General features: G+C 39.3%; 1 protein-coding gene across 7 annotated transcripts in view; it reads left to right on the top strand.

Moving 5' to 3' along the window:
• Positions 1-13342, top strand: part of ADK (adenosine kinase) — a 279755-nt gene that overhangs the window by 257336 nt on the left and 9077 nt on the right. The gene's annotated exons all lie outside the window — the stretch shown is intronic.

Raw genomic sequence — 13342 nt, 5'->3', positions numbered from 1 at the left:
AATAATGTGGGCAATACTCCCTAATGTGTGTATCTTCTGTTGATTCTAGCATCAAGCCAGATGCAATTTTATTGTCCTGATAGAACTTTTATAATGGGAAGGCTGTATTCTCGTCAGTGTTTTCCTACAGTGTTTCGGTGTTTGATTGAGGTTTTTATCAAACTGTTACTATCTAGGCAACAGTATATATCATATTTTGATTTTGTTATCCTTGTAGTAAAGTGTTTCAAAGTTCATCTCATAATTTAAAAATGCACTGGTTGTTACACCATACTCTCCCAGATATTTAGTCCCTTATTCAAGCAGTAGAGAACAAGAGTCTCATGGCACGTGACAGGTATGTTAACATAATGAACAGTGGTTTTGTTGGAGCAAAATATCTTGGCTGAGAGGGAAATGTGGAATATAATGAGAACTAAGCCCATCAAGCAGGATTTATTTTACATTAAGAGATCAGGTTTGTTAGACTTCATCATATTTTGGAAGGTCTTCCACTGAGGCCCACTCTTCCAGAGGCGTAACTCACAGATTGTAAGGAAATTCCATCTGAACAATTAAGCCAGCTTGGCAAGTCATGTATATTCTCTGTGTGAGAGTGGAAAATAAGAAATCTGTTGTGTTTTGACTTTTTTTTCCCCCTAGAACCTATCTAACTACTGACGGTCATTAAACCTTAAGTCATGAAAGAAACAAAGTTTCTGGGCACTTGTGAGTGGATTTATCAGTTTGGTACTTGAAGCTGCTGGCCTCCAAGGAGAGCGATCTCACTCCAACTGATAGCAACAGAAAACAAACAACATTCTTCAATTGAAATGTGATTTTATTAAGTTGGCATCAGGAATGTCTCTGAGATCCTTGTCTCTTACTACAGGCATCAAGTCACTTGCCATTCAGGCTGGTGCAGTGCAGGCACGAGAAATTGGGTTTTAAAACTGCTGCAGGTAGCTTTGTGCCAAAAATTCTTCTGTAAGCAATGCTAACAGAGTGCTACCTTTATTGCTTTCCAACAACACTGCTACAGTTTAGAAGTTTAAGCGATAATGATTTACTTTGTAGCATCTCAGCACCTCCCCTGAGTTTCAGGGGTGCCACAGATTTTTTCAGTTATAAATCCCTGAGGAACCCATAAATTAAAGTTGCAAATCCACCTCTGGGTTCTGAGGACACTGACAAATCTCTTGAGCTTTGCTGCCATGGCTTATGACACAAGAGTCCTCCTAATGGAATTACAGCCTTATTTTGTAGAGTTTGTGGAACGTTCTGCTACTCATTAAATTATCATTTATTTATTGCTAGTCAGCCCCATTTTGAACCTCTGCAACAATGTTAATCAAAGCATATTTAATGGCAGCAAGCAGATTGAAATACAGGCAGTTTTATCATCTTATGCTTTCCCTTATGCCTTCCTGCTCTCTTTAGCCATAGTAAGGTCTGCCTTCTGCTGGGACTTCTCTTTGTCATTGCCCCTGTAACCAATGAAAGCAGCAAGAATCTTTTCTGATACTTACTGTCAATGTTCCCTGCAAAATCTCTGCCAGTAAGAAGATTTGGATCGAGAATTCATAATAAATGAATAGAAGGTTTAAATCAATGTTTTTTTCGGGTTCTGCCAATAGAAATATTGACTTGGTAATCTACTATGATTTAGTTCTATACTGCATGAAAAGTGCTAGAGTATGAAGTGTAACCACAAATCATTGTCAAGTAGTGTAATGAAGCAGTGACAGAATGATCATAAGTGTATATTACTTATCATCATGCTATAAAGATACTATCCCATTCTCAAGGAGAAGAAATCCCAAGATATAAGGAGCTCTTCATCAAGCATTGTAAGGTGCCAACTACAAGCCAATAGCAATTTGCCTCTGTCGGTATTAACACTGAGTCAACAGCTCAAACCACTTGTCAATTTAAAAATCCCATTGACAGCTTTCATGTATAGAAGAATGTCATAAAGCTGTTATCTATAGTTTGAAAGCCGCATTGAGAATTTCTCTGGTGCACATACAGATGTGGCAGTTTTCTCTCATTCTTTTGGGAAACCTAGTGTGATTCTGATGAGGTGGCCATCTTCTGTTTCAGCTGTCAGGAAATGACTCTGAGATTAGGCAGGGAGAGCAACAGAAGTGGACTTCTCTCCTTCTGTATTAATTTTTGAGTAAGTGTGCCTCATGGCATCCTCATCTTTGGTAGTCCTTGTGGAGATTTTCCTCTCCTTTCGTTGATGTTTCTATCACCAATCTGGCTAAAGTCATTCCTTCATCTTTAATGTGAAGTTAATCCTGAACAATATTTATCCATCTTAATCTAGATGCCTCTACAAATTAGATAAAGACCTTGGGCTCCTCTGAGTTTGCCTAAAGATCTTCACATAGTTCCAATTTTAGTCTCCTTTTGTGAGGTAAAAGCTAATGATTGTCTATAAAATGACAGCCAGCTTTGACTTCAGAGTTAAGTAATATCTGACATTTTTCTACACCGTTGAAATGTTAAAATGTTATCCTTAAAGGAAAACAGTCTTCAAAATATATAAATACATACATATGTTTATAAAAACACCGTACCAGAAAATGTAAATATAGACTTGAAAAGAATCTACAGTGCACAAAATAATAGCTCATCATTACTGCTCTCCTTCTAAGTTTGATTCAAGAAACCTTTTTTTTTTTCAAAAGCTTACTTTCTTTTTTCCAAGCACTCCAGTGCTTGGAATATCTTCACTGAAGACAGTGCATTTAAACAAATATAATATTGATAAAAATGGAAAGAGATCAAATCCACTGTTGTAATTCCACAGAATTCATCATTTATGTAAGGAATCCAAGAATATTTAAAACAAACAATCTTGATGGCATTTAACATGATCTGAAGTGGCTCTACTTTAAGCCATGGGCTGGAATCAGTGACCTCCAGATGTTCCTACAGGACATTAAGGACCCAGGTGCCATTTCCTGCTTCTTCTCAGTCATCCTCTGTGGGCTGTGCTGGTTAAAGAGCAGAAGCTGGCTAAATTAAAAAATGAAGCTGATACAATGGGAATTCCATCTTCTCACAATAAATCTGATATAGAGCAAAGATGGGCTGCGTTCATGGCTTTGTTTAATAAGTCTCTTATGTATTACAAGTAAAGGATTGTGCGGATAGTGACATGTGCATGTGTGTGAGAAATGGGAAACATTCTCATGGATGCTATATGGCTATACCAGGAGTGCTAAACATGACAAAAAGATCTGATAATGCAGTCAGCAGAGACAGGTGAGTGGAGTGGTTTGTCAGAATGCTGAATTATGAGTAAGCTTGTGACTGTATTAAAAAGGAAGCTCTTAATGGATTTTATAGGACAATCTAAGACTATGAAAGAATCTGTTTTTACCAGAAACACAGCAGATGAAATACTCCTCTTTCTTGTTGTCTTTTTATCTCGGTATGAATCTCTGTTGCAAGTGCTGCCTTCCCTCTGATACTCAGCACCCCCAAAATGCTCTAGATTGGCTGTAACAGGAGCTCAAGGAACTAGGAGTTGTTCTTTAATGAACAGCGGGAGGATGATATCAGAAGCTATTTAATCTACTTACAGTGGTCTTAATTTTTATAGGGGTTTTTGTACACGTTTAAGATACCTTTGGAAGTTGTCATCACTTTTAATCGCATTTGATAGAGAGAAATACAGTGGATAAAATGTCACTGCTGTCAAGTACTGTCTTCAGATAACTCCAGAGCCACGAGATGCAATTTTATTTGCCAGCTGGGAGTGAGGGCTTCTTGTGTGTGTGTGATAGCAATTAGATATGCATGTACATGTAACTTGTGGTTTAATTCTGCTATAACATTTATCTTTGTGAGCAAAGAGAAGAGGGGATACTTTTGAATTGTTTTGTCTTTTCTTTGAAGTAAAGATAAACGTTTTAGCAGAAATCAGCACTCTGTTAGTCTTCATTTATACAACATGGGTGGCTAATTGCCTCTGAGCAATCCTGTTGTTACAGAGATCATGGCTGATGAGATATGAAGCTTTGAAATAAGAATACCTTCTTAATGTCAGCGGCATTTTGACTGACAGCCCATTTTGCCCATCTTTAATGCTCCTGTTTTATAAACAGCGTATATGAGTATAATAGCCGAGCTGCAGATAGGGCATCAATCTCTGCTTGCTAGGGGAGATCTTGACAACATGTTCAAGACTTGCCGCCCATGTGTTCTGGTGGCATCCTTGACTCTCTCAGACAAATGTCACATCTAAACCTAGGCTATTAGGTGGCCACGTTATCTCTGTAACTGATCTTTGACAAACTAGAAGATGACCAGATTACATTTTCCTGGCTGACTTTGTTCAGCCCCAGCTAGAGGCACTTCATTATTCTGATCAATACTGTGGCTGGTTGCTAATACTTTCAGCATTTATTCTGGCACAAATTAAACATTTGCCACAGCTTGAATTGCAGCTACTTGAGCAAAACCAGAAAAATGAATGCCACTTAGGAAAAACAAAGAATATTCCTGATTTCTGTTTAATTCCCTCCTTAATTTTTACCAATTCCATTCAGAATTGTTTCATCAGAGGTAATACAGTCTTCTGTGTTGGCATTATACGCGACACTGGTAACAGATGTTGTCCCAGTGTAGTTGTGATCCAATCCATTTAGGGGTTTTCCAGTTGCTACCATTCTGCAGATTGCTAACTGTTCAGCCTAGTAAGTTTATTACCAACTTTTTTGTTTGAATCAAAATATAGTAACCTACATGTGGTAATTCTCACTTTTATTTATACAATAGTAAGACAATCCAGAAAAATATGTAGCAGAATTACTGTAAGGCAAAATGTTAGTATACTTGCTGACTTTTTTTTTCAGTAAACTGTAGAAGGGAGAGATCCCTTTAAAAGGATCAGTGAATGAAAATAAAAACCCTCAGAACTTTCTCACTAGACTGCAGAGGAGCAGAGGACCTGATCCATCTAGCTGCCATGTCTCTTTTCCTGTCAGTGACAACGCCAGTGTTAAGGGAGTCTCAGTGTGCAGCAAGATGATTAATATTTGGGGTTGTAAAAGGCCTAATTTCCCTCACCACAAATTCAGAGACGTTCTGGACAGGCTGTGTGATAAGCAAGCATTGAATAGGCTGTGTACATTTTCAAGACAAGTCCATTACGTTAGAAACAGATTTTCAAAACCAACTATAAAGTTCCAATTTTTGACAAATTGACTTAACACCTCAAAGCAAATGATCACCGTTAAAAATATTTTGTCACGCCTTCTATCCCTATCCTCGTAACATTTCATTTTATGTTAACGTGTCATGCGTTAGAGAATCATGTAATGATAAATAAAATGTTCATGTGGAAGGTTAGAAATTACTTTAATGAGTTATTACTGCCTTGCTCTCAGACTGTTGGTAATATTTTTGTGTTATTTTAATGTATTCTGAGTAGAGACAGAGGCACTAGTCAGATCGGATCATCAAGAACATTCCCCTGGGAGTCAGGGCAGGATGCAGTCCCCTAAGAAACGATGTGTCAGATTAAGCTGATGCTATATTTGCAGGAAACTCAACACACAACAAAATATAAAAATATACTGAACTATGTTATCTTTTTCACATCTGATGTGAATTGGTTTGGTGCTTCAGAGACTTACACGATGATCATAAAGGCAGTCTCAAGGTCTGGAGTTGGCTAGGGATATGCTCACTCACTTCTTTTGCACTGCGGCTTCTGTTATTTGATAGCATAGTAACTTCTCCCATAGTTTGTTCACTTCCCCCACACTAAGATGGGCTCATACTTGAGGTGGGAATGTGTCAGGTTTTCAACAAAAAGGAAAGATTAAAAAACATGATCCCAGTTGAAAGCAGTGGTAGTATCAGCGCATCCAGGTTTGTTTGACACTGGTCTCTTACCGTACCTAAAAGGACATTACTGTTATTAGTGGTCAGTGAATGATTAGTATCAATTCAGGACTGCAACAGATATTCAGAGAGACAGAAGTTACCAAGTGGTGTTCTGTAGAATAGGAGGTGTGTGAATATGATGCTGTGGTAGGCTTTCAGCCCACAAAAAATCAAGAAATTCAAAGCCTATCTCACTGCCAAGTAATTTCCATTGCGCTGATTGTTGCTCTCCGATTCTCTTTTACACTGCTTGCCTTGATGGTGTGGAAGTATACCTGCAAGTAAAACCTTACTGGCTTATGTTGCTCTGCAAACACAGACTGAAATTTCTAGCTTTTGTGCATGTGAGTTTCAGCCATTTCTGCACATGAACATATGGCAGAAGCATCATGCTCCCAAACAATGTTAAAAACTGAATAGGGATTAACAGTTCCATTTTGTCATGCTTAGGACTTCCTTAGTCCTACGTTGAAGTAGTGAAATTTTCTCTTTGATCCTGAGCTGTAGGTGTAGTAATCTGAACCATTCCATGTCAATACTGAGAATCTGCTCTGAAGCTCAGAAAATGTATCAGTCCTGAGGTATTAATGAAAAGGAAAAAAAAAAAAGAGAGAAAAAAAGTTTGTTTCATTCTTATGTCTCAAAAAAGGCTAAGGAGGATTTTGGTTTTTGAAGAACACTTCCATGAAACTTCCTAGGAGAAGCTTCCAGAAAAAGTAAAGAGAAATATCAGCCTAGAAAGTTGGGTGCTTTTTTCCTCATGTGATTGGACACAGTGAAAATACCTGCGTTATGATTTGGCACACACACTGTCCGGGATTATTCTTTGCAAGCTCAGGGGATTTTCTGTTTTGTTTTTGTTTTATCAAATGTTTTCCCCCCATCCTGGCTGTTGGAGACAAGCCCAAAGCCAACAGGTTCTGAACCAGAAGAGAATTTTGCCAAGGTTTATCTTCTGGGTTTAAAAATGAAGAATGGGACTATCAGGAGTTATAACTTTGTTATATCAGTTTCCACCATCACGTCTTTCTTGGAGCATGTTTTAAAATTAAATGATTCTGCTCCCGGACAATGAGATGCACTGGGGACTTTCAATAGAACTTGTATGCAACACAGATTGTAATTGGAGCTCACGGAGGATGGTTAATGTGAAGGGTGTCACAGTGTCAAACACTTCAGTCTCTCCTCTGATTATGAGTTGTTCTTCCACAGAGAATAGAATTACTCAGTCAAAGCATATGCTGAGAAGTTGAAGTCAATGGGAAAACTTCCATCAGTCTCAGTAGGGGGATCTAAGTTTTCTCCATCCTTTGCACAGCCTTCAGGACCAAACTGCTGTGAGCTACAATCACTTGTACTTGCACAAAGACATCAAAGAAACAATAATTTTTCCTCTGATACAGTCTCTGGTGGGACCAAGCATCTTTACAGGCCCTGGAAGTATGGTCGCACCTTACTGTTCAACCTGCTGTGAGCCGGCCCAGAAAGTCCAGCACTGGCAATCGTATGTAGTGCAATAAAAATGTTCAGCCTTGAGTAATTTATTCCTAATGGAGTAACAGGGATATAGTGGAGTTTTATTTCAATTTATGATTGTTACATTCTTTTCAGGAATCTTGCATTGACTTTTTCCATATGTAATGCTTTAAGACTTTAGGTGTGGGATCTTTTTTGTTTTGTGTATTCAGTGTTTCTTCTCTAGTCCTGAAATGGCTGCTAAAGTGATATGAGAACACTCTTTTCCCTTATTTGCAGCCTTCCAGTAAATGCAAAGTTGCATTATTTTCACGTGTCCATAGATGACTGTGTGAACTCAGAGGAAGGAAAGCGTGGATCCATCTGAGTGGGCCTGACAGGAACAGAGTGCACTCAAAATATATCCATAAATATAAAGAAAACAAGAAGAATAGAGGCAGCAACAGCAATACTGGCTGCTTTTCTTGAATGAGTGTTTGCTTTGATATTCATGTTGCTGATTAGTGATTAGAAAATAAGTTTGTGTAAGCGAAGCACACAGACAGTGAAGCGCATGCCCAATTTAGCATGTGACCATTTTATAAATAGAGTAGATATAGACTTCCAAAACATTTTATTCGTGATCTCATGGTTTTGTCATTCTCTGGAAGTAAAAATATTGACATTTACCAGGCTATTTGTTCCAGCTTTCTGATCCCCTGCAGTTTATTTTTATAACAACCTTATCGATGAGCCTCTTACTCAGCTCTCTAGGTTTAACTGAGTTGAGTCGATTTGTTACCACAGCTTCAAGTAGCTGTTACAGAACAAGCGAGACATCCTAATAAAGCTGTAAACGTGTTTACTCAAACATGGTATTGATTTTACTTGGAGAGGGAGAAGCCAGTGCTTAGCATGGTGTCAGGGAGGATGAATTTAACTGCAGCTTTTCATTGTCATCTGTCATGGTTGTGAAACACTAAGTGAAGCCACAAGAGGATAATTAGAATTGCCAGAAATTTAACCCCTAAAATCAGTTAACCACTTGGGATTTTTGTAGTTTAATTAGTTTTTATTAAAACTTTCCTCCCGTGGTATACTCGGGAAGGCTTTTCTAATGCTCTTTTCAGCGAGAGTGAGATTTCAAGGTTGCCACTTGTTAGGTATACATCTTAAATGACTGCTTTTCTGAAAGGGTTGGTAACCTTTCTTCACTCTGCTGTAATTAGCCTGGCAATACAGCTCTGTAGAAGCAGAGAGCCATCTCATTTAAAAAGAGAGGGATAGACGCTTTACTTTGTGCACTTGTTTGTGCATAAATACACTTGAATTTAGTAGCATGAATGTGCATATGTGGAATACATCTTCTGCTATATCAGGAGAGAACTTAGGCATGTGGAGATTGAAAGAAGTATCATGTACTTGAAGATGCTTACATTTGTCTTCTATAGGATAAGTCTAAAGGTTCAGACCACAGTGCCAAAATACGTGAAAACAGGAGCCAAATCCCACCCTTAATCAAAAACGTTTCCGTTTAAAATAGCCAGCATTTGGTTCGATAGCAATGGGCAGTGCCTCTGGCTTACCACAGTTCTTGGCTGTAATATCCACCATCTGCCACAAAATTAAAAAAGAAGAAGCCTCAGCATGTTGATGTACAGTCGTTCAGTGACTACACTGCAGAATCGTCTGATGCCAACATCTTTTACAAAATCTAGGCTGGCTGGTTGGCTCTTGGCACCAGCGTTGCTAACCACCTAATTACAGCTGACCAGACTCATGGTACTCCACAACATTAATCTGCTCCAAAAGCAGTAAAAGACATCCGAAAAAAAAAAACAACAAAAAAACCCCCAACCCCCAGTCATATCAGCTACAAGACTTTAAATTACCAATGTAATGTTTCTTGAAAACTGCATCTTCCCACGCTGATGGCCTGGAAAGCTGCTGGGATCACTTAAAAATAGAAGAACATTCAAGCAACTGTGATAAATGCTGTACACAAACAAGAGTGTAAAAAGGTGCTTACAGCTGTCTTCTGCAGTGGGATAACACCATCTTAAAAAAGTCGTTCACAGATTAAGCTGTAGAGGCTTTAAATACAAGAAAGAGGAGATAGCTCTGTTGCTCGTGATCTGGGGCTGGGACGATTCTGCAGGTGAATAGCCATAGGGCTAACGTGGAGTGTATTGGGTCCCTCAGGGTTCACCTGGAGGGAGAGGATTGTCTGGGAACGTCCCGTAGCAAACACTCTTTGATGGGCTCTAACTTAGGGTCGGCTTGTGGTTGTTTATAATTAATGCATTTTGATCATTGCGTTTTTCCTGCTTTTCTTCTCTTGTACTGGAAAAATTACGTTAATATTTCCTTGAGCATCTTATGAAGTTTAGAATTGCAAGACTGCAGAAAGACTAATAGCGGAGAATCTGAGTGTCAGAGGCTATAAACGGATTTCCAGCCAGCATTAGTAATTAACAGTCATTAAAATTAATTGTCGAGTGTACAATTTGAAATGAAACATTTGGCTTCAGTATGATCTGTTTTTAAGTGTTGTTAAACCATTACTGAAGCAGACCAGAACTGTTTTAAAAAAAAAACAGCTATTGGACTCCTATGTTTGCATCCAACTGCACCAGCGCTGGGCGTTCGTTCAGAGTTACTGCTGATAATCGGGAACAAAACTTGCAGAGAAATCACATTTCAGTGAAATTGCCCCTGAAGTGTCTACTTTGCTGGCCGCGAGGAAATGAACTTGTTTCTTCATTCATGATTTTAAAGTGCTACTCCTCTCTAAGCAGTTACAAAGTAAGGACAGCACCTTTTGTATCAGTGGGTGCGCTTTTTCACCGTGTCTTTTCAGAGTTTTATTGACATCGCCAAAGAGGTTTGAGCTGGTTTCGGCAAGGGCCTTCTTTTGGGTGTGGATTCTGAGGCTCAAGCACCACTTCTGGCACTTGGCTTGCAGAACTGTTAATTCGGTGGTGAGCGCAGAAAGGAAGGAAACAACTTGACTTTTCCGTTCCCCATTCTGTTTGCAGACCTAACAATTATAAACATTGTCTTGGAGCATGTGTAGCAAAGACGCTGCAGATAATAAAGATTAACTCTCAATTATTTCAGGCACTCTTTTCAGAGGAAAGTGATTTTGGAGATGCTTTTCTCTACTGAAAAGAAAAGAAATAATTGTGGGCCAAAAATAGCTATTGGTGTCTTGCAATCACGTGTATCATCTGGGAATGTGAATACGTTTTATTTTAAGGTTTTGTAGCACTGTAAGGTTTACAGCAGCTTTTGAAGTTGACTTGGCTTTCTAAGAAGTAATGTATTTCATGGGATGGATTGGACACAGTTCCTCAGAACTTCTTATTGTGTAGAAGTACAAAGTGGTTACTTGGCTGTCCGTGTCTGTGAGAGCCAAAAGGCGTCTCGGCCTGCTCCAAGAACTTACCAATATGGCTAATTGCAGTGCGGTGGTCTGCTAGGCAAACTGCAGCTGCTATGTCTCCTACTCCATAAACACTTTGGATGTCTGGGCAGGAGGCAGATAAATGGGAAACCCTTGAGTTTTGTTGTTGTCCTTGTGTTGTGGTGTGAAGAGTGCAGTATATAATGCATGTAATATTGTGAACAGCCCCAGCAGTATGGAAATGCTGGTGCTGCACAGCTGCAATTGGAAGATGGTAGACAGTATCTCCTGAAGTTGCTTTGGTAAAGTGTTTGAAGTGAGGCCGTCTTGTGTAGCCAAAGTATATTAGTACTTTTTGCACTCCATTCCAGTGATAGCTGGGAACTAGTTCACGCCATGACATAAATTAAAATAGTTGCTGAGCTACTATGATATGTGATGATGTAGTTCTGTGAGCCCAGACCCGTGATGCAGGGTCAATGCTGCCCTTTCTGCCTGTAAGAGAGTGCAGTAAGTCTGTAGCCATGTTCACTTATTTCTTGCATTTTCAGTCACATTTCCTTGAAGAGATTACAGCCCTCAACCACCAATTATCTTCCCTCCACTGCTCTGCTTGCTGATAGAGCTGTTTGAGTGTCACCTAGCCCACCTCAGTTCAAATCAGCCAGGTTAGCAGAGACCTGCTGTTAACCAGTTCAGATTGATCTGGTTCATTTGGACAGAGTGCCAGGATACACTTAAGCAGCACAGAAGGATGGTGAAAAACAGATGGGGCACTACTGGAACTAGGAGACCTGAATCCATGCCTTGAGACTATGACTCAGGGGGTTTGCATCACTACGTTATACTCTGGAGGAGAGGAACTCTAAATTACATTCTGACCATGTTGCTTTTAACTAAAAAGAGCATTCTTCAGCTGAAACAGCCAACTCGATACAGCTCTTTGTTTCTCTGCTCAAACAACAGTGCTTTTGGGTGCTCCCTCGGGGTCTGCTTTACCAACTGCCTAGTCTTAGTATGTGACGTAGAACTGTTTTCCTGGTATGTGTGTTTGTATTGTCATTCGATGCGATATCATGTCAGATACTGCTATTTCTATTTCATCTATGAAATACATACCTTTTAAGAGAAACTCAACAGACAAGAGAATGGTTTGAGGGCAAACTCCCCACTGCAGTTTCTACATACCTCATATATGACAGCTGCACTTAATGTCATTTCTCTGCCACTCTGAAATCACAGAGATCTCTCATTTCTATTCCCAATTAGAACAGAATTTTTTTCCACCTGATTCTTTCTTGTAGCTCAGAATAAATAAGCAGCAGCTTCATTGAAGACAGAAAAAATATACTAGCTTGAGACTACTGTGAGCCTGGGAGGTGGTGACAGTCTCAGTCGATTTGATATTGAAAAGTAATTCATGTTTTACGGTCCTTTGCTCCTTGGTATTTCCTCATCTTCATGTATGTTTGATGCCTTGATTATAAGCACAGAGGACAGTTGTGTGTAAACTGCTCTCTGAACTCATGCTCTGCACAAAGCCTAGCTGCGTGTTTGCCTTTGGAGGCCTGCCCAGTACATCTTCAGTACTTACTGAGTCAGAAACGGACTGTCTTAACAGCCTTATTTTACATACGGTTACAACTTGCTCTGAAGTTTCAACCACCCAGAAGCACACTGGCAAGCTACTGCCTCCCAGGCAGTTTAAATGTAATGATTGACATTCTCTGCGCATCCAAGAAAGTTTCCTCTAAGAATGCATGTTAATTTAATGGAGAGCAGACCATTTTCATCTCGTTATTCAGAAATGTCCTGATTTCTGCCAGGCATGCTGTTTGAATTTCTCAACTGTTACCCAACTATTACAGCTGGACCATCCTGCCACAGTTGTGTTGTCTGTCATCCCCTGACTGCCGCCAGTGATAGCACTCACAGCACAATTTCTTCCTATTTCAGATTCTCATCTTTGTATACTGAAATAATGCTGTCTTCTCCACTTGTGTTTACGGACTTAACATTTGTTGGCAAAGCAGTCATATTTCTCCAGTTAATGTCGGTCAATATCTGTGAAATTCCATCTTATACATAGTTCAGGTTTCTCTAGAAAAATATTGATGTCAGAAAAGTACATTTTTTTCCTAGTTGTCACCTAAAACACCTATTTTCTATGCTTTCTCCCATTCCAATAAAAAGTATTTGATTTATAGGTTCAGCAGTTTTAAGCAGAGCTCCAGCCTCTTCTCTCTTCCAGTGCAGTTTAGAGAAAACCGTGTTATGAGCTTGGCTTCTTTTTACCATCAGCCATGGAAGGGCTTGGTAATCCATAAAAACTACCTGTTGCTCAGCTGGTTTAGCCCTGATCAATCTGTAACATTATTTTTCATGATCTGCCTGATCGTTAATCTTCAAGGAGCCAACATTATTGCATCAGATAGTATATTTTTATCATATTCTAAAAATATGCCCTAACGTTCCACTCTGAAGGAAATATTTAGAAAAGGAGCATGGGTTAAAGGAGAGCATCACAGTTTAATGTAGAGTCTTTATTCCAGAAGTAACCAAGGTGAGCAGAGGAAGTGTACTTGACTCTATGGA

The sequence above is a fragment of the Gallus gallus genome, chromosome 6 (assembly GCF_016699485.2).
Source record: "Gallus gallus isolate bGalGal1 chromosome 6, bGalGal1.mat.broiler.GRCg7b, whole genome shotgun sequence".
Lineage (NCBI taxonomy): Eukaryota > Metazoa > Chordata > Aves > Galliformes > Phasianidae > Gallus > Gallus gallus.
The sequence above is the reverse complement of the archived record's forward strand: the minus strand, read 5'-3'. Positions and strand labels throughout refer to the sequence as shown.